The sequence below is a fragment of the Eumetopias jubatus genome, unplaced genomic scaffold, assembly GCF_037043125.1.
Source record: "Eumetopias jubatus isolate StellerSeaLion01/CBP00866 unplaced genomic scaffold, mEumJub1_p1.0 scaffold_7, whole genome shotgun sequence".
In the NCBI taxonomy this organism is placed as follows: Eukaryota; Metazoa; Chordata; class Mammalia; order Carnivora; family Otariidae; genus Eumetopias; species Eumetopias jubatus.
In genome coordinates, this window is record NW_028274813.1 from 14,951,345 (window position 1) to 14,971,112 (window position 19,768).

At 37.0% G+C, this 19,768-nt stretch overlaps 1 protein-coding gene across 1 annotated transcript in view; it reads left to right on the forward strand.

The window, feature by feature from the left end:
- The window catches only part of EML5 (EMAP like 5), a 168,139-nt gene that overhangs the window by 9,451 nt on the left and 138,920 nt on the right, over positions 1–19,768 (forward strand). The window lies entirely within an intron of this gene.

A 19,768-nucleotide genomic window follows, 5' to 3' on the forward strand; every position in this document is an offset into this window, starting at 1 on the left:
TGCCTAAGGTCCCCCGTGCTGGATAGCATAAATCTCCGTGTTTGAAGATTTATTACCAAAAAAAAAAAAAAAGCAATCCTCAGTATGGTCTTTTGCTGATGGATTTGCTCAGTATCATCAGGGACTTAAAACACTGATAGATATCATGCATCATCAATCCATAAAAATGCTCACTCACTGGGGACCTGGAAAGTTCACTTAATGTGCAAAATTATGTGCATCCTGGATGGTATCAAGTGAGTTGTAACTCAGTGCCCCAGGTGATGATTTCAACAGACTCAAACAGTTGCAGTGGGTTTGCCTGAGTAATTTGGACCACGGAAAGCCCAGGATTGTCCATTAATAAATTCCATTTTGGAGCCAGAGTCTGCACTCAGAGATAGACCAAATATGTTAATATTTGAGAAGGAACATGAATACATCAAAAGGACAGATCATCTCAACCCTATGAAATTCTAAAGTGGATGTACTTGCATAGACAGTTCAAATAACACACTAGGTTCATGTCCAATCAGAGAAGGTAGCTGGGATGATGTGTTTTGTAGGGCTTGAGACTACGTGTTGCCACTACCCAAGCATAAAGCAGCCACTAACAGCAGGCCGACTCGCTTCAGTCCTAAAGACCAGCAAGTTCTTCTTGCTGGAGAACTTGTGTTTCAACATGGATCAGTATTCTGAGACAGCATAGCACTGGCAAGGGGTTACACCTAACCAGCATAAACAAGTTGCTTAGGCTACAGTGGTATCTATTCTAATTATAAGTGGCACATGACATCACCATATTGGCCAAAGACACCAAGAACTGGTACAAAGACCTTAATAGTGTCTGGATTTCCTATCTAAAGTATTACCTTCTGTTGGCCAATGTTATTTAGAGGTGGATTCAGTTGTTAGATGGACATGTGAATATAGTGCCCATCTTATGACCCTGGCATGTATATCTATCTGAAGTAGTAAGCATAGGGAAAAACACTAACTCCTTGGTGTTGGTTGATTGCTAGAATGAGGAGATAGGCATGGGACCAAAGATGGACATTGCATGCCGGATCTAGCTTTTTTGGAGTCTATAGTCAGGCTCAATTCATAATACCACAAAATTCTTAATTTTTTTTCTTCTGGGATGGGCAGCTTATAATGCTGGATTGGCAAACAAGAGGTTGTGATTGTAGGAGTTGTTAACTCAGCTTTCACCGTAAAAATTACTTTGTTCTTCACAATTGGGGGGAGAATACCTGATTTTACTTTAATTCAGAAGCTGGGGAATATAGGGATAAAGCAGAGAGACAGGTTGGATGTGAAGTGAGAATTCTGGATTGTATTATTGCCGTGGTATGGATGGTGTCAGCCTTTTGATGGAACCCAAGAAAGTGAGTGGTCATTGTCATGGATGCTAGAAGCATGGGATGTGGCATAACAGGGAGCACCTAATTGAAATTAAAGACCCAAAATAAATTGATGGCAAGAAGAGTACATAGCTCATTCCCCTAATCGCTTAGACGAACTGAGATGCAGTCACCTTGTCAAGGAAATCCTGCTCTTTCTGTGAATCATGTACCTACTTCACCTCCCAATGTAGAGGACATCCATTCTCTGCCCCCAGTCCATTGGAATCCCTTTTCTTCACTGTGGGTAGGACTGACTTTCTTGGTCAGGAGATACAGTACTGGACAGTACTGCCTCTGGTGTGGAAGCTCTCATTATGTATTCATTTCAGTCTGTGGAGCGTAATGACAGTTGCCACAAGCAGTTACTCTAAAGAATTTGCAGTTTTTACTTGGTATGATGTTGCTCCTGGTATTATTTAAATTAGCCACAAGGTGATAATGTAACCAAGTCTAACCACCTCAGAGTCCATATCTTTATAGATGGTTGATCAGGGAGCAGGGCATAATTCCCAACCAGGAATGGAAAGTGAAAGGCCATTCTAAGTCTTACAACCTAGGTGATAACTAACTACAGAGTCTACAGACAGTCATCATTACTTGGTTGCAGTGTGACTTTTCTAATTATTAGGTAATCTGTGGGCAATGTATTTAACACGTAAAACACTACAGAAGGTGGCTCTACCAGAATGGTAAGGAATGTTACCTGTAACCTGGATGTTAGATTCGGATGACATGCACTTGCAAAGGGCAATTTTTGCAACCATAAGGAGACTGCGTAGGAGTGTGAGGTTGACATAATGAGTATGAGGCTTCATAGGCCTCCCCCTCAAAGGGTAGTTATTACGTTTTTTAAATTAGTGATATATATTATAGAATACAATTATAGAAAATTGAAAGCTGTAGAAAAATATTTACCCATGATCTTGCAATCTGGAGATACTACTATTGTGTTTTAGAGATTTCCTTTTAAGTCTTTTTTTTGTTTTTTTTTTTTTTGAGTAAGCACTGTGCTCAATGTGGGGCTTAAACTCATGACCCTGAGATCAAAAGTCACATGCTCTAGTGACTGACCCAGCCGGAGGCCCCTCCCTTTAAGCCTTTCTTTTTTTTTTTTTTAGAGCAGTTTTAGGTTTACATCAAAATTGAGAGGAAGGTACAGATTTCGCATATACCTCCCTACCCCACACACGTATAGCCCATTATCAGTATCACTCACCAGAATGGTACACTTTTTACCAAGGATGAACCTATGTTAACATCATAATCACTCAAAATCTATGGTTTACCTTAGGATTCACTCTTGGTGTTATACATTCTTTGGGTTTGGACAAATGGGCAGTGACATATGTCCATCATTATACAGAGTATTTTTGCTGACCTAAAAATCCTCTGTGCTCTGCCTGTATACTTCCTAACTACCCCCACAACCAGTTGTTGTTCCTACTGTCTCTATAGTTTTGCCTTTTCCAGAATGTCATACAGTTGGAATCATACAGTATGTAACCTTTTCAAATGGACTTCTTTCACTTAGTAATATGCATTTAAGTTTCCACCATGTGTTTTCTTGGCTTGATAGCTCATTTCCTTTTAGTGCTAAATAATATTCCCTTGTCTGGATGTACTAAGTTTATTTATCCATTCACCTACTGAAGGACATCTTGGTTGCTTCCAAGTTTTGGCAATAATGAATAAGGCTCCTGTAAACATCTATGTGCAGGTTTTTGGGTAGACAGAAGTTTTTAACTCCTTTGGGTAAATATTAAGGAACACAATTGCTGGATTATATGGTAACAGTATATTTAGTTTTGTAAGAAACCACCAAACTGTCTTCCAAAGTGGCTGTACCATTTTGCATTCCCACCAGCAATGTATGAAAGTCTCTTTTGCTCATCCTCATTGTCAGTGTTCTGTCAGTGTTCTGAATTTTGGCCATTCTAATAGGCATGTAGTAGTATCTTGTTGTGATTTGCATTTCCCTGATGTCATATGATGTGAAGCATCTTTTCATATGCTTATTTGCCATCTGTATACCTTCTTTGATGAGTGGGTCTGTTAGGGTCTTTGGCCTAAATTGTAATTGGGTTGTTTTCTTATTGTTGAGTTTTAAGAGGTCTTTGTATGTTTTGGATAACAGTTCTTTATCAGATGTGTCTTTTGCAAATGTTTTCTCCCAGGTTTTGACTTGTCTTCAAATGTTCTTGATGTTGTCTTTCACAGAGTAGAAGTTTTTTATTTTAATGAAGTCCAGTTTATTAGTTACTTCTTTCATGTATCATGTATTTGGTGTTGTATCTAAAAAGGCACCACCATACCTAGGTATTTTCCTGTGTTGGTCTTTTAGGAATTTTATAGTTGTATATTTTATCTTTAGGTCTATTATCCATTTTGAGTTAATTTTTGTGAAGGGTGGTAAGGTCTGTGTTTAGATTCACTTTTTTGCATGTAGTTATCTGGTTCTAGCACTATTTGCTGAAGAGGAGACTATCTTTGTATTGCTTTTGCTCCTTCGTCAAATATCAGTTGATTATATTTATGGGGGTCTATTTCTGAGCCTTCTCATCTGTTAAGTGTTGAGTTCCACTCTATGTTCAGCAATATACTAGGCAATATGTGGAATATAGCTTAATTGTAATATTGATTCCAAGAATAACTAGAAACACACTCATGCTTTCTTTTTTTTTTCTTTTTTCTTTTTTAAGATTTTATTTATTTTTTGACAGAGAGACAGCAAGAGAGGGAACACAAGCAGGGGGAGTGGGAGGAAAAGCAGGCTTCCCACCGAGCAGGGAGCCCAATGTGGGGCTTGATCCCAGGGTCCCGGGATCATGACCTGAGCCAAAGGCAGACATTAACAACTGAGCCACCCAGGTGCCCCAATACTCATGCTTTCCTTCTTTTTAAGAAAATTGGAACCATCCTGGACTCAGAATCCAGATGCCCAGGGTGTAATGTAGGAGCAAAATAAGTTACAGGGCCTACTACAGCTCTTGCATTCAGATGTTTCCACCAATGCAACTATATATTTCCAACATCCCTTTTCAGATCCATGAAAAGGATATCCTAGCAGAGAAAGAACACCGAACTGGGAGTTGGACAGCCTGAGTTCCAGTCCTGACTGTGATTAACTAGAGGGGAAACATTAACCAGAAGATATTGCAGTTGGAGAACTTGCTATGAGTTCACACTATTTGTTGGCAGTTGTGCAGCCTGGGTCAGAGAACATTAGCACAGTGGAGTCATGTGTTTTCATCTGCTTACCCCATATGCCCAGCTCAACTCCAAGTCCAGCCAGCCCTGGCAAACAGACTCGCTCATTGGAGTGGCTTTATCTCAATATAGGCTTCTAGTAACAAAGAAGGTAGTTCAAACTTCTGTCAGTTCCTATATTGGTCTGAGATGAAAGTGCCTACAGTCATGAGTAGAAATACATTTTGAGTATTTTGTCATTTACAGAGTCTATTCCTTAATGCTACAGTCAAGGCAATAAGTCTTTGTGAGGAAGGGAGATTTTAGTTAGTTGCTTAGTAATGCTGATGAATTTGATTACTTGGAAGTCAATATATAAAGAGTGAATTAAGGATGCACCATTTTTAATTTTAGTCCAAGGTTTAACTACTTATGGAAGTGTTAGCTGGTAGAAATGGGAGTTGTGAGTATGGTAGATAGTCCAGAATGAATCTACATTGTCACTTAAAAAAAAAAAAAGAATATTGGAGCCATCAGACCTTTCAGATTTCAGTAGTATATCCAGCTCCTGTCTCATATTAATCCCTCCACCTGTGCAAGAGATCCTGCCCTTTTTTTGCCTGCTCCAGAGATTCTCCTAATTCACCTATATCAGTATTTTGATGATACTTCTAGATGGTTCCTGTTAACATATAAAATATGCTTAAAAGACAGCCTTTTCAAGAAATGATGTTAAAAATAACCAAATATCTAAGGGGACAAAAATGAACCTCAACTATATCTCACCATATACAAAATTTAACTCAAATTGGGTCATATGTCTTAAACATCAAAGATAACACATAAAATTTTTACAAGAAAAGTATAGGAAATAGGGCATAAAATGGATGACTTAAAAAGAAAATTGTAAATTGAACTGCAATAAAATTAAAACTTTTCAAACTTCCAGGTAACTGAAGACAGTGGTGAATGTGTAGTAAGTAGCCTTCCAAAATCTCTTCCCCAAACAATGCATAATCACTTCACAAGTATGAAATTTCTATGCAAAGCCCCAGCCTTACCATTACTTAAACAGAGAATACCAAGACTAAAATAAAATAACTGTAAGTAAAAAGAGAAAAAAATTCTACCTACGGTTTTACAAGCTCTTTCCTTTCTATGACTGAGCTTTGAAGGGAGCAACTTAACCTAAAAGAACGATGAAAACAGTATCTTGACTGAATACTGTAAGGATAAAGACAGAAAAGAACTATAGATAATGGTATAATCTAGTTAGTCAAATTGTTTCTCATAGGGCTAGCAATTCTGAAACAACTTTGGATATATTACACTTAAATGGACTTTAGATTATGAAAGGTTAATTTCTCTTGGAGGAAGAAGTTATACATAAAGGGAGAAGTTCTCAATGAAGCTTGTGGTTTTGGGTTAGCATCAGAGGTATCAATATGAGTTTATGGTTTTTAGATATATACACACATAAATACAGAATATAGATATATGTATATACATGGGTTAGTATACATACATATATTTCCTAGTTCTGTCTACAGCCTAGAAGGAATAACACTCCATAACAGTGACCACATTGACTGCCTGGATCTTGTTCTCTAAATACCATTCTCCAATAAATGGAACTAGGGCTTCCTAGAGAAGTAGTTAATTATAGGATGGAGCAGGAAAAATACTGGATGAGCCTTGAATATATTGTGGTGCCTCAAAGTAGGTAAATGCAAAAGAGATAGTGGCTTGTTGAAAAAATAAGGGAGCCAACCTGAAGGATCTCCTGAAGGTCAAAGAACAATTTGAGCTATAAGATAAATAATGATAGTATTGAATTTTAACCCATAGAATAAAACAGGAATTGTCAAAAAAACAGACTGTGGGCCATATATGGCCTGCCACCTATTTTGGTAAAAATTTTATTGGAAAACAAACACGACTATTTGTTTCAGCAACTTTTTTTTTTTTAAAGATTGATTTATTTGAGAGAGAGAGAGGGAGAGTGTGCAGGGAGGGGTAGCAGGAGAGGGAGAGAGAATCTCAAGCAAACTCCCCGCTGAGCGTGGAGCCTGACTCGGGGTTTGATCCCACAACCCTAAGATCACAACCTGAGCTGAAATCAGGAGTCGGACACCTAACCAGCTGAGCCACCTAGGCGCAACTGTTTTTGCAATCTTTTTTTAATAGTTCCTCTAAGAAGCCCTTTTAGGTGTTTTTTTTTTTCTTAATTGCCCAACCCACCACAAAATTCTATTACCACAGATACACTGTATATCAATTTATGTACCTTATATGTATCTATGCTTTATTCATAAAAATAGTAAGACCTTCACACAAGGACCAATTTTTACAAAACCTCATGGAAGTGATATTGCTCCCAGTGAGATTGCATGGCTTACATAGTGTTTGACATTGTAACAGCAGAGTTGAGTAGGTGTAATAGAGGTTGTATGGCATGCAAAGCCCAAAATATTTACTGTCACTTTACAGAAAAATTTTGTTATTGACCCTTGAATTAAAATATCCATGAATTCAACTGATATAGACAATGGATTAACTAAATAAGAGAGAATAGTTCTTCCTATGGCTAAAATAAAAAAGATAAGAAATAACAAGCATTGGTGAGGATGTGGAGAAAAAGGAACCCTTGTGCACTGTTGGTGGGAATATAAATTAGTACAGCCACTGTGCAAACAGTATAGAAGTTCCTCAAAAAATTAAAAATAGAAGTACCATATGATCCAAGAACTCCTAGTAGGTATTTACCCAAAGAAAACAAAAACACTAATTCTAAAGGATATATGAAACCCTATGTTTATTGCAGCATTATTTACAATAGCCAGTATAGAAGCAACCTAAGTGTCCATTGATAGATGAATAAATAGGGAAGATGCGGTATATTTACACACACACACACACACACACACACACACACACACAGGAATATTACACATCCATAAAAAAGGATGAGATCTTGCCATTTGCAACAACATGGATCTAGAGGGTGAAATAAAACAAATACCATATGACTTCACTCATATGGAATCTAAAAAACAAATGAACAAATAGCAGAACCAAACCTAAAAATAAAAGAACAAACTGATATTTGCCAGAGGGAAAAGAGGTAGAGGGATGGACAAAATAGGTGAGGGGGAATGAGGGATACAAGTTTCCAGTTATGGACTGAATAAGTCATGGGAATAAAAGAGAATAGGGAATATAGTCAATAATATTGTAATAGTGTTGTATGGTGACAGATGGTAGCTACACTTACTGTGAGCATACCATAACATATAGAGAAGTTGAAAAACTATGTTGTACACTTGAAACTAATGTAACATTGTGTGTTAAGTATACTCAAAATTTTTTTTAAAAAATTAGAAAGATGGGGCACCTGGGTGGCTCAGTTGGTTAGGCATCTGCCTTTGGCTCAGGTCATGATCTTGGGGTCCTGGGATCGAGCCCCTTGTTGGGCTCTGTGCTCAGCGGTGAGTCTGTTTCTCTATTTCTCCCTCTGTCCCTCCCTTGCTCGTTCTCTCTCTCTCTCTCAGATAAATAAAATCTTTAAAAAAATTTTAAAAAGATATTTCTTCCTTATGGTAGAATTCCAATTAGTAAATGTAGGAGAAAAGAGGGAAATAAGAGAATCACATAAGTTGAATAGTACCGGTAGTAACGATTTCAGGCAAAGTCTAGTAATAGATGCTAAAATTAATGAAAGTTTGGGACACCTGGTTGGCTCAGTTGGTTGAGTGGCTGCCTTTGGCTCAGGTCATGATCCCAGGGTCCTGTAATCGAGTCCCACATCAGTCTCCCTGCTCAGCGGAGAGCCTGCTTCTCCCTCTCCCTCTGCTGCTGTCCTCTGCTCATGCTCTCACTTGCTAGCTCTCTGTCTCAGATGAATAAATTTTAAAAATCTTTAAAAAAATTAAATTAATGAAAGTTTGAGGAGAAACAGGATTTGCATAACCTCAAAGCATCTCTCCTAAAATATATATTTTTTAAAGGATTTTTATTTATTTGAGAGAGAGAATGAGAGAAAGAGAGAGAGCACATGAGGAGGGGGAAGGTCAGAGGGAGAAGCAGACTCCCTGCCGAGCAGGGAGCCCGATGTGGGACTCAATCCAGGGACTCCAGGATCATGACCTGAGCCGAAGGCAGTCGCTTAACCAACTGAGCCACCCAGGCGCCCTCTCCTAAAATATATTTCGATTACAAGAAACTTTGTAGTAACTTTACAGTGAAGAAACCCTACAAGCACCAACTTATCTAAGGAATTGAGGTAAACATCATCAGTAATAATACATATTGACATCTTAATTGATGAACTCCTTGATGTGACGCACTAAGAACAACAAATAAAAATTTGGTGGTATACTTGCCAGAAATGTATAATCTTACTCCACTCATGGGAAAACATGTTACAAGTTCAAATCGAGGGACAGTTTACAAAATAATTGATTAGTATTCTTCAAAAGTGACCATCAGGAAAGACAAGGAAAGTCAAAGGAACTGTTAACAGACTGAAGTTGCTAATGAGAAGTAACAACTAAATGCAGCCTGGGATCCTGGATAGGATCTTGAAACAGGAAAAAACCTTAGTGAGAAAACTGGTGAATTTTGAATAAGTAGTTTAAAGGGTGATATAGTACTAATGTTAATTTCCTCTTTCTGGTCGTCATAGCAGGGTTATGTAAGATGTTTATATTAGGACAGTGGGGTGAGGGATATAAGAGAACTGTTTGTAATATTTTTGCAACTTTTTTATGAATCTAAAATCCAAAATAAAGTTTTTTAAAGAAATTAAAATCCTTTTCTCTTTAAAAGTTACCACTAAGAAAATGAAAAGACAATCCGCAAACTGGGAAACACATTTACAAAACATATATTTGAGAGAATAATTGTATCCAGAATATATCAAGAACTCTTACAATGCAGCAATATGATAATAAACCAATTAAAACATAAGCCAAGTGCTTTTTGCCCAGAGTCAGACCCAGTTGTAGGAAGTGCATGACAATATACAGAGGCTCATACTGTGGACTTCTAGTCATAGTAAGATGAAGAAGAGCCCCTGGGAGATGGAGAGATGGGAAGTTTATAGAAAGCAGGGAGTTCAAGAAGGGATCTTAAAGAGTTACAGTTGATGTCCCAGACTCACTCTTACACTGCATGTGGTTGAAACTAATTTGAAACAGCATACCAAAGGCTTTGAGAACTAAATTACAGTCATCCAGGTTTCAGATTGGCCCCTGTGGTGCGTACATCTGGTACTACTACAAAGGCTTTAAAAATTCTAACACTGGAATCACGGAGAATTGGGACATGTACCCTGAACCTAACTGGATTGCTTGCTGGATGAAACACAAAAAACAAAAAATCATCCTTCTCCAGAGGATTTTAACAGGGCTTAGCGTTTATAACACAATATTCAAAATGTCCAGGACATAATCCAAAATTATCACATAATAAATTAGGAAATTCTCTTAACTTAAAAAGACAACAGTTGTCAGCCCCAAGATGATGTAAATGTTGGAATTATCAAAGAATTTAGAGCAGTTGTTACAACTATATGCGGTGAAGTAAAGGGGAATGCTCATGAAACAAATGTTACAAGTTCTCAGTAAAGAAGTAGAAGCTCTAGAAAAATGGAATGTTTAGAACTGAAAAATATTAAAATGGAAGTAAAGAATTCCCTAGTGAACTCAGTATCTTGAGTGTGTGGTAGCCAGATTGTGCCCATCCCCCCCCCAGTCCCCACCCCCTGCAAAGATATCCATTCCCTAATCCCTGGAATTTTCGAATATGTTGTTAAATGCCAAACATGACTTTGAAGATATAATTAAGGTATGGACCTTAAGAGAGTGTCCTGAATTACCCAGATGGGCCTAATTTAATCATGTGCACCCTAAAAAATAGCTTTCTCCAGCTGGAATCAGAAGAGATGTAGCAGAAGTCAGAAAGATTCCAAACTTGAGAAGAGGGACTCATTGTGCCATTGCTGCTTTGAAGATGCAGGTGGCAATATAATGAAAAAATGCAGGCACCTTAGGGAGGTTGAAGTTCTCAGCTGACAGCCAGCAGGAAAACAAAGGCTTCAGTCCTTTTACCACAGGGAATTGAATTCAGCCAACACTCTGAACTTGGAAGCTGATTCATCCTGAGAGACTCCAGAAAGTAATGAAGCTGTGTTGATACCTTGGTTTTGGCCTGGTGAGACTCTTCTTTTTTTAAGATTTTATTTATTTATTTGACAGAGGGAGATACAGCAAGAGAGGGAACACAAGCAGGGGGAGTGGGAGAGGGAGAAGCAGGCTTCCTGCTGAGCATGGAGCCCAGTGCAGGGCTCAATCCCAGGACCCTGGGATCATGACCTGAGCCGAAGGCAGACGCTCAAGGACTGAGCCACGCAGGCACCCCAGCCTGGTGAGACTCTTAAGCAGAGAACCCAGCTATAACTGGATTTCTGCCCTTCAGAACTTTAGATAATTTGTGTTATGTCAAGATGCTCAACTTGTGGTAATATGTCATAACAGCATAGGAAACAGTATGGAATATATTTTCACCCTTTTTACAAACTAATAAGTTAGACTTTTATTATTTCTTGGGTGTCAGCACAGTCATGAAATTCCTGGGTCAGAGATAAAGAACTTTATTACCCATGGCGTAGCAAATAGCATGAGTCAATAATAACAGAATATACATTCTTTTCACCTGTCATTGGAAGTTTTACCAACAGTATCGGTCATATCCTATAAAACAAACCTCAACAAACTTAAAAGAATTGAAATCATACAAAATGTGTTCTTTAAACATAATGAAATAAAAATCATTAACTCAGAGAAAACAGGAAAATCAAAATATTTTAAAATGGATGAAAATGAAAACATTAAAATGTGTGAAAATCAGCTACAGCATTGTTTCAAGGGGGAATTTATAGTGTTAAATGCATATATTTGAAAAGGAAAAAGGTTGAAGATCAGTAATCTAAGATTTCACCTTTAGAACTAGAAAAAGAAGAGCAAACTAAACTCAAAAGCAAACAGAAGGAAATAATAAAAAGCAGAAATCAATGAAAACAGCAAAACAGTAGGGAAAAATCAAACCAAAAGCTAGTTTTGTTTTTTGTTTTTGTTTTTTCAGTGCGGGGCTAACACTCCCGACCCTGAGATCAAGACCTGAGGTGAGATCAAGAATCAGCTGCTTAGGGTGCCTGGGTGGCTCAGATGGTTAAGCGTCTGCCTTCGGCTCAGGTCACGATCCCAGGGTCCTGGGATCGAGTCCCGCATCGGGCTCTCTGCTCCTTGGGAGCCTGCTTCTCCCTCTGCCTCTCTCTCTCTCTCTCTCTCTCTGTCTCTCATGAATAAATAAATAAAATCTTTAAAAAAAAAAAAAAAGAATCAGCTGCTTAACCAACTGAACCACCCAGGAGCCCCAAAAAGCTAGTTTTTTTTAAAAGACTGATTAAATTGATAAATTTCCAGCTAGACTACCAAGAACAAAAAGGAGATGGAAATTACCAATATTCATCAGGCTATCACTGCAGACCTAAAGACATTAAAAGGATAATAAAGGAATACTATGAACAACTATACATAGAGATATTTGACAACTTAGATGAAATGGACTATTCCTTTGAAAGATTCAAGCTATCATAACTTAGCAAGCAGAATAGATAACATGAATAACCCTTTATCTATTAAAGTAATTGGATTTGTAGTTGGAAACATTTCAAAAAAGAAAGCCCCAGGTATAAATGATTTCACTGGTAATTCTGCCAAACATTTAAAGAGGGAATAATACCAATTCCACACAGCTCTTACTGACAATAGATGAGAGAATATTTCCAACTCATTTTATGAGACTGGCATTACTTTAATATGAAGTCCAGACAAAGACATTACAAGAAAAGGAAATTACCACTATTCCTCATTAACATAGATGTAAAAATTCTCAGTAAACTAATCAAAATCCATCAATAGAATAATACATTATGATCAAGGGGTTCATTTCAGGAATACAGGGTGAGTTCAATATTTGAAAACTAATCAAGGTAATTCACTATATTACGAGACTAAAGAAGGAAAATCATGATCATCTTAATAAATGTAGGAAAAGAATTTGAGAAAACTCAACATCTGTTCATGTATTTTAAAATGAGTAGCCATCAAAAACTAATGATGTAATGTATGGTGATTAACATAACAATAAAAAATTAAAAAAAAATCATTAAAATGAGTAGCAAACTAAGAATAGAAGGCTACTTCCTTAACTGTACAAACATCTATAAAAAACTTACAGCTAACGTTATGCTTAATAGTGAGAGACTGAATGTTTTCCATATAAGACCAGGAAAAAGATAATTCTTTTCTTTCCTCTCCTAATTCAACATCATACGAGAAGATCTAGCCAGTGCAATAAGGCAAGAAATAGAAATAAAAGACTTGGAGGAGGGGAAGAAAAATAAATATTCTCTATTCCTAGATAATTTGATTGCCTACATAGAAATTTCCAAATAATCTACAGCATACACACACTACTCCTAAAACCAGTAAGTGAATTTACCAAGGTCATAAGGTACAAGGTCAATGTGCATAAATCAATCACATTTCTACATACTAGCAATTAACAAATGGAAACTGAAATTTTAAAACAATACCATTTATAATAACTCAAAAACAAACTTGCCTAAATTTAACAAAATCTATGCAGTCTTTGTATGCTAAAAACTATAAAATGAAGCTGGAAAAACAAAGCAAAGAACTTAAAAATGGAGTATATATAATGTTCATGGATTGGCAGACTTAATGTAAAGATGCCTGTTCTTCTCAGATTGATCTATAGAGTTTATTTAATCCCAGTCCCAACAGGGTATTTAGGATATACAAACTGATTCTAAACTTATAGGGAAGATAAAGCAATTAGAATATCTAGAACAATTTTGAAAAGGCAGGAAGGTGGAGGATTCACAGTACTCAATTTTAAGGATTATTATAAAGCAACAGTAATTTGACTGTGTGGTGTTAGTGAAATGATAGATACATCGATTAGTAGAACAAAATTGTACATTTTGTGACAAATTAACATAGTCAATTGATTTTTTGATAAAATGGACAATTCAATGGAGAAAAGATGGTATTTTCAATAAATGGTGCTGGAACAAATTGGACATCCGTATGAAAAAATAAGCAAAATCCAATCTACATTACATCTTATACAAAATTGACTCAAAATGGATGATAGATTTATTTTTTTAAAAGATTTTTTACTTATTTATTTGACAGAGACACAGCGAGAGAGGGAACACAAGCGGGGGGTGGGAGGGGAGAGGGGGAAGCAGGCTTTCCGCTAAGCAGGGAGCCCGATGCGGGGCTTGATCCCAGGACCCTGGGATCATGACCTGAGCTGAAGGCAGACACTTAACAACTGAGCCACCCAGGCACCCCTGGATGATAGACTGAAATGTAAAACATAAAACTACAGAGATTTTAGGAGGAAACTTAAGAGCAAATCTTTGTTACCTTTGGTTGTGCAAAAGCATGGTCTATAAAACAAAAAAAATTGATGAAATGGACTTCATAAAAATAAAAATAAAATAGTTTGCTCTGTGAAAGAAACTGTTATGAGAATGAAAAGAAAAGCTGCAGCCTAAGAGAAAATATTTGCAAATCACACGTTGGACAAAGGGACTTGTATTGAGAATGCATAAAATAGTTTCAAAACTCAAAACTGTGAAGACAACCCAGTTAAGATGGCTAAGACTTGAGCAGATTATAAGAAACAGTCAATATTATTCGTCAGGAAAATTCAAATAAGAAAGATTGATGACCCCAAGTATTAATGAGAATGTGGTGCAACTGGAAATTGCATACCTGGGGCGCCTGGGTGGCTTAGTCCTTAAGCAGTCTGCCAGCTCAAGTCATGATCCCAAGGTCCTGGGATCGAGTTCTGCATCGGGCTCCCTACTCCACAGGAAGCCTGCTTCTCCCTCTCCCACTCCCCCTGCTTATATGTCCTCTCTCGCTATCTTTCTCTCTGTCAAATAAATAAATCTTAAAAAAAAAAAAAAAAGAAATTGCATACCTTTTGGGAGTACAACATGGCACAAGCGCTTTGGGAAATTGGTGGTTTCTTATAAATCTAAACACGCACCTACCCTATCCTCATTTCTGTCTTTATGGATTTGCTTATTCTGTACATTTCATCAAAATGGATTCATATAATATGTGGCCCTTATATATCTAAATTAATGTAAATGCTTTCAGGGTATGTTCATGTTGTAACGTATATCAGGACTTTATTCCTTTTTATTGCCAAATATTTCATTGCATGGACATATGCCACATTTTATCCATTCTTCAGTTGAGGAACTTTTTGGTTGTTTGCACTTTTTGGCTATTATGAGTAATGCTGCTGTGAACGTTGTGTATAAGTTTTTTGTAGACATATGTTTCCATTTCTTGGGAATTTAGGAGTAGAATTTACAGTCCCACAGCAATATTTGAAAGTTACGTTTTCTCCACATCCTTGCTAGTACTTCATATAATATAAATTACATATGTTTTACATTTACATATATACGTATATATACATCCATACTGTCTTTTTTTTATCATGGAAGTGGTATATCATTGAGATTTAGATTTGCATTTTCCTACTGGCTAATGTTGAGCATCTTTTCATGTGCTTGTTGTCTATCTTCCTTGGGAAGATGTTTATTCAAATCCTTTGTCCATTTAAAAAATGGGGTTATTTGTGGTTTTATTGTTGAGTTCTTTATATATTATAGATATAAGTCCCTTATCAAATCTTTGTAGTTATGTTCTCCCATTTTGTGTGTTTTGTTTTCTTATTTTTGATAGTTGTCCTTTGAAACATAAAAGTTTTTAATTTTGGAGGCATCTGGGTGGCTCAGTCAGTTAAGTGTTTGCCTTCTGTTTGGGTCATGGTCCCAGGGTCCTGGGATCAAGCCCTGCATCACCCCCTGCTCAGCAGGGCTTCTCCCTGTCCCTCTGCTGCTCCCCCTGCTTGTGCTCTCTTGGTCGTTCTCTCTCTCTCTCTCAAATAAATAAATATCTTCTTAAAAATTTTTCTTTAATTTTGATGAAGCCCATTTTATTTTTTCTTTTGTCACTTCTATCTAAGAAACCCTTATTTTATCTGAGGTCAGTAAGATTTATGCCTGTGTTTTCTTCTAAGAATTTTATTATTTTAGCTCTCACATTTTGAATTGATTTTTGTATATGGTTTAAGGTATGGGTCCAGATTCTTTGCTTTGCATTGTGAATATTCAGGTGTCCTAGCACCATCTTCTTCCTTTGAATTATCTTGGCACCATCCTTCATGGAAGTCAATTGACCATGAATGTACTGATTTATATTTGGACTCTTCAGTTTTGTTTCACAATCTGCACCTCTGTTATGCCAGTACCATGCTGTGTTGATTACTCTAGTTTTATAGTAAGTTAGTAAGTTTTGAAATTGGAAGTCTGAATCTTCCAATTTTGTTCTTTTTCAAGATTGTTTTAGCTATTCTCAGTTTTTGAATCAGCTTGTGAATGTCTTCAAGACAAGCAACTGGTATTTTGGCATGGATTGGTTTTAACTCTAGATCAATTTAGGAAGTATTGCCATTTTAACTATATCACAGGCTTGGAATATGATATATCTTTCCATTTATTTAGATCTTTTAAATTTTGTTTAATGGTGTTTTGTACTTTTCTGTGTACAAGTCCTGTACTTTTTTGTTAAGTTTATTCCTAAGTGTTTTCTTCTTTTTTATGCTAATATAAGTGAAATTGTTTTCTTGATGTAATTTTCAGATTGTTCATTGCTAGTGTACAGAAATATAACTGACTGATCTGTATCCTACCACATTGCGGAACTCATTTATTAGTTTTACTTGGGATTTATTTTATTATTGTTTGTGATTCCTTAGGATTTCCTGTATACAAGATGTCATCTGCAAGTAGAGATAGTTTTACTTCTCCCTTTTGTTTCTTTTTCTTGCCTAATTGTCCTGGCTAAAATATCCAGTACTGTGTTGGATGGAAGTGACAAAAGCTGACATCCTTGTTTTGTTCCTATACTTAAAGGGGAAACTTTCAGGCTTTCACCATTAAATGTGGTAACAGCTGTGGGTTTTCACAGATGTCCTTTATCAGATTGAGAACGTTCTCTTTAATTCATAGTTGTGTATTTTTATTACAAAAGAGGTTGGATTTTTGTCATATGCATCTTCTGTCGAGATGAAAGTATGTGGGTTTTTTTTTTTAACCTTTATTTATTGCTTTATTTTTAGGATTGACCTTTATTCTCAATATATTATATTGGTTTGTTTTTATATGTTGAACCGACCTTCCATTCCCACTTATCTTCCCTCCCACTGGTTACTCATTTAGTATTCCCTGACTTGATGAATACCATCTAAGCCATTCAGATGCCCAAGCCAGAAATCCTAGAGTCATCTTAGACCCTTCCCTTTCCCTTACTCACTACATCCAATCAGTTGATTCTTTTTTTTTTTTTTAAGATTTTATTTATTTGTCAGAGAGAGAGAGATTGAGAGAGAGACTGAGCAAGCAGGGGGAGTGGCAGGCAGAGGGAGAAGCAGGCTCCCTGCTGAGCAAGGAGCCTGATGTAGGACTTGATCCCAGGACCCTGGGATCATGACCTGAGCCAAAGGCAGATGCTTAACCGACTGAGCCATCCAGGAGTCCCCAACTGATTGTGTCTTAATATGCTCCTAACTTTTCTCACTTTGAATTCATCCTTCACTCTGATGCCAGGAGTGATTTTTTTCCTCCCAAAGGTGAATCTCATAATCTAAATCTACTTGTAGAAAAATTTATGGAGAAATTTATATTCACTCCCTGCCTTCTGATGTACATAAACCATTACCAGCTGTTAGGTCTTTGTCTTGTTTTTAAAGACTCAGATTATTTTCTGTGAACTATGGGTGACTTTTCTGTTTCTTGAAATGCAATTTGTTTTATAGTAACCAAAACTATATGGTATTGGGATAAAAACAGACACATAGGGGCACCTGGGTGGCTCAGTCATTAAGCATCTGCCTTCGGCTTGGGTCATGATCCCAGGGTCCCAGGGTCGAGCCCCGCCATCAGGCTCCCTGCTCCGTGGGGAGCCTGCTTCTCCCTCTCCCACTCCCCCTGCTTGTGTTCCCTCTCTCTCTGTGTCTCTCTCTGTCAAATAAATAAATAAAATCTTTAAAAAGAAAACCAAAAAACAGACACATAGATCAATGAAACAGAATTGAGAGCCCAGGAATAAATCTACACATAAATGGACAATTAATTTATGACAGAGAAGCCAAGAACATAAAATGGAGGAAGGACAGTATCTTTAATAAATGGTGTTGGGAAAACTGGACAGCCACATGCAAAGAATGAAACTTGACCACTGTCTTATACTGTACACAAAAATCAACTGAAAATGGATTAAAAACTTTAATGTAAAACCTGAAACAATAAAACTCCTAAAAGAAAACAGGAGGTAAGCTCCTTGACATCAGTCATAGCAATGTAGTTGTGGATCTGACTTCAAAGGCAAGGGAAACCAAAGCAATAGTAAGCAAATTGAACTATATCAAACTAAAAAGCTTCTGCATGGTGAAAGAAACCATCATCAAAAGGAAAAGGCAACCTACTGAATGGGAGGAGATAATTGCCAAAATTACATATTTGGCAAGGGATTAATATTCAAACTATATAAAGAACTCATAAAACTTAACAAAAAATCTAATTTAAAAAATGAGCAGAGGATCTGCATAAACATTTTTCCAAAGAAGATAAATCAGTGGCCAACAGGCACATGAAAAGATGTTCAACATCACTAATTATTAGGAAAATGCAAATCAAAACCACAGTGAGATGCCACCTCACAAGGGTAGATTGGCTATCATCAAAAAGACAAGAAAAAATAAGTGTTGGAGAAGATGTGGAGAAATGGGAACACTTGTGAATAAAACCCTGGAAATGTAAATTAGTGCATCTGCTATGTAAAACACTGTGGCTATTCCTTAAAAAGTTGACAAAAGAACTGCCATACTATCCAGCAGTTCCACTTCTGGGCATTTATCTAAACATGAAAACATTACTGCGAAAAGATATATGCATCCTGTTGTTAATTATAGCATCATTTACAATAGCCACGATATGGAAACAATCTAAATGTGCACCAGTGGATGAATGGGTAAAGAAGGTGTGTTATATACACACAATGGACTACTACTCAGCCATAAAATAGTGAAATCAGATGGCAACAACATGGATGGACCTTGAAGGTATTAAGTGAACTAAGTCAGAAGGAGAAGATAAAAAATATCTCAGTCATATGTGAATTTGAAAAAACAGAACAAATAAAACAAAAATGAACTCATACACAGAAAACAGATTGGTGGTTACCACAAGGGTAGTGGTGGTACTACAAGGGTTACTACAAGGGTAGGTGGTTGAGGGGTGGGTGAAATGGGTGAAGGAAGTCAATTGTATGGTGATAAATGGTAACCAGACTTTTGGAGGTGATCATTTTGAGATTAATACAGATATTTAATTATAATATTGTATACCTGAAACTTATATGTTACATACCAATTTTACTTCAATTGAGAATGGGATTTGTAATTAAAGTATTATCATAGGAGTGCTGCTAAATACTATTTTTGGACACTAAGATTTGGTCTAACGCTACCCAATAAAAGAGTAAAATGGGAGAGAGGGCTTAAAAACAGATGAATACCAAATGGGAAAATGGCATGTGGTAAGGTTGCTACTAATTTGTTGCTGTGGTGCAGTTGATCCCTTGTGAGAATTCTTTTCTTGCAAAGTTTACACACACTGTATCATATTACAGAGATTATGAAGTCTGTCATCAAACTGCTTATCACATACATATACTAGTCAAGTAATAACTCTTAGCATGGATTTTTGTAGAAGTTATTTTTTTTTAAGACTTTATTTATTTATTTGACAGAGACACAGCGAGAGAGGGAACACAAGCAGGGGAAGTGGGAGAGGGAGAGGGAGAAGCAGGCTTCCTGCTGAGCAGAGAGCCCAATGCAGGGCTCAATCCCAGGACCCTGGGATCATGACCCGAGCTGGAGGCAGACAGACACTTAACGACTGAGCCACCCAGGAGCCCCTGTAGAAGTTATTTTAAATCCATATTACTTTAAATGGA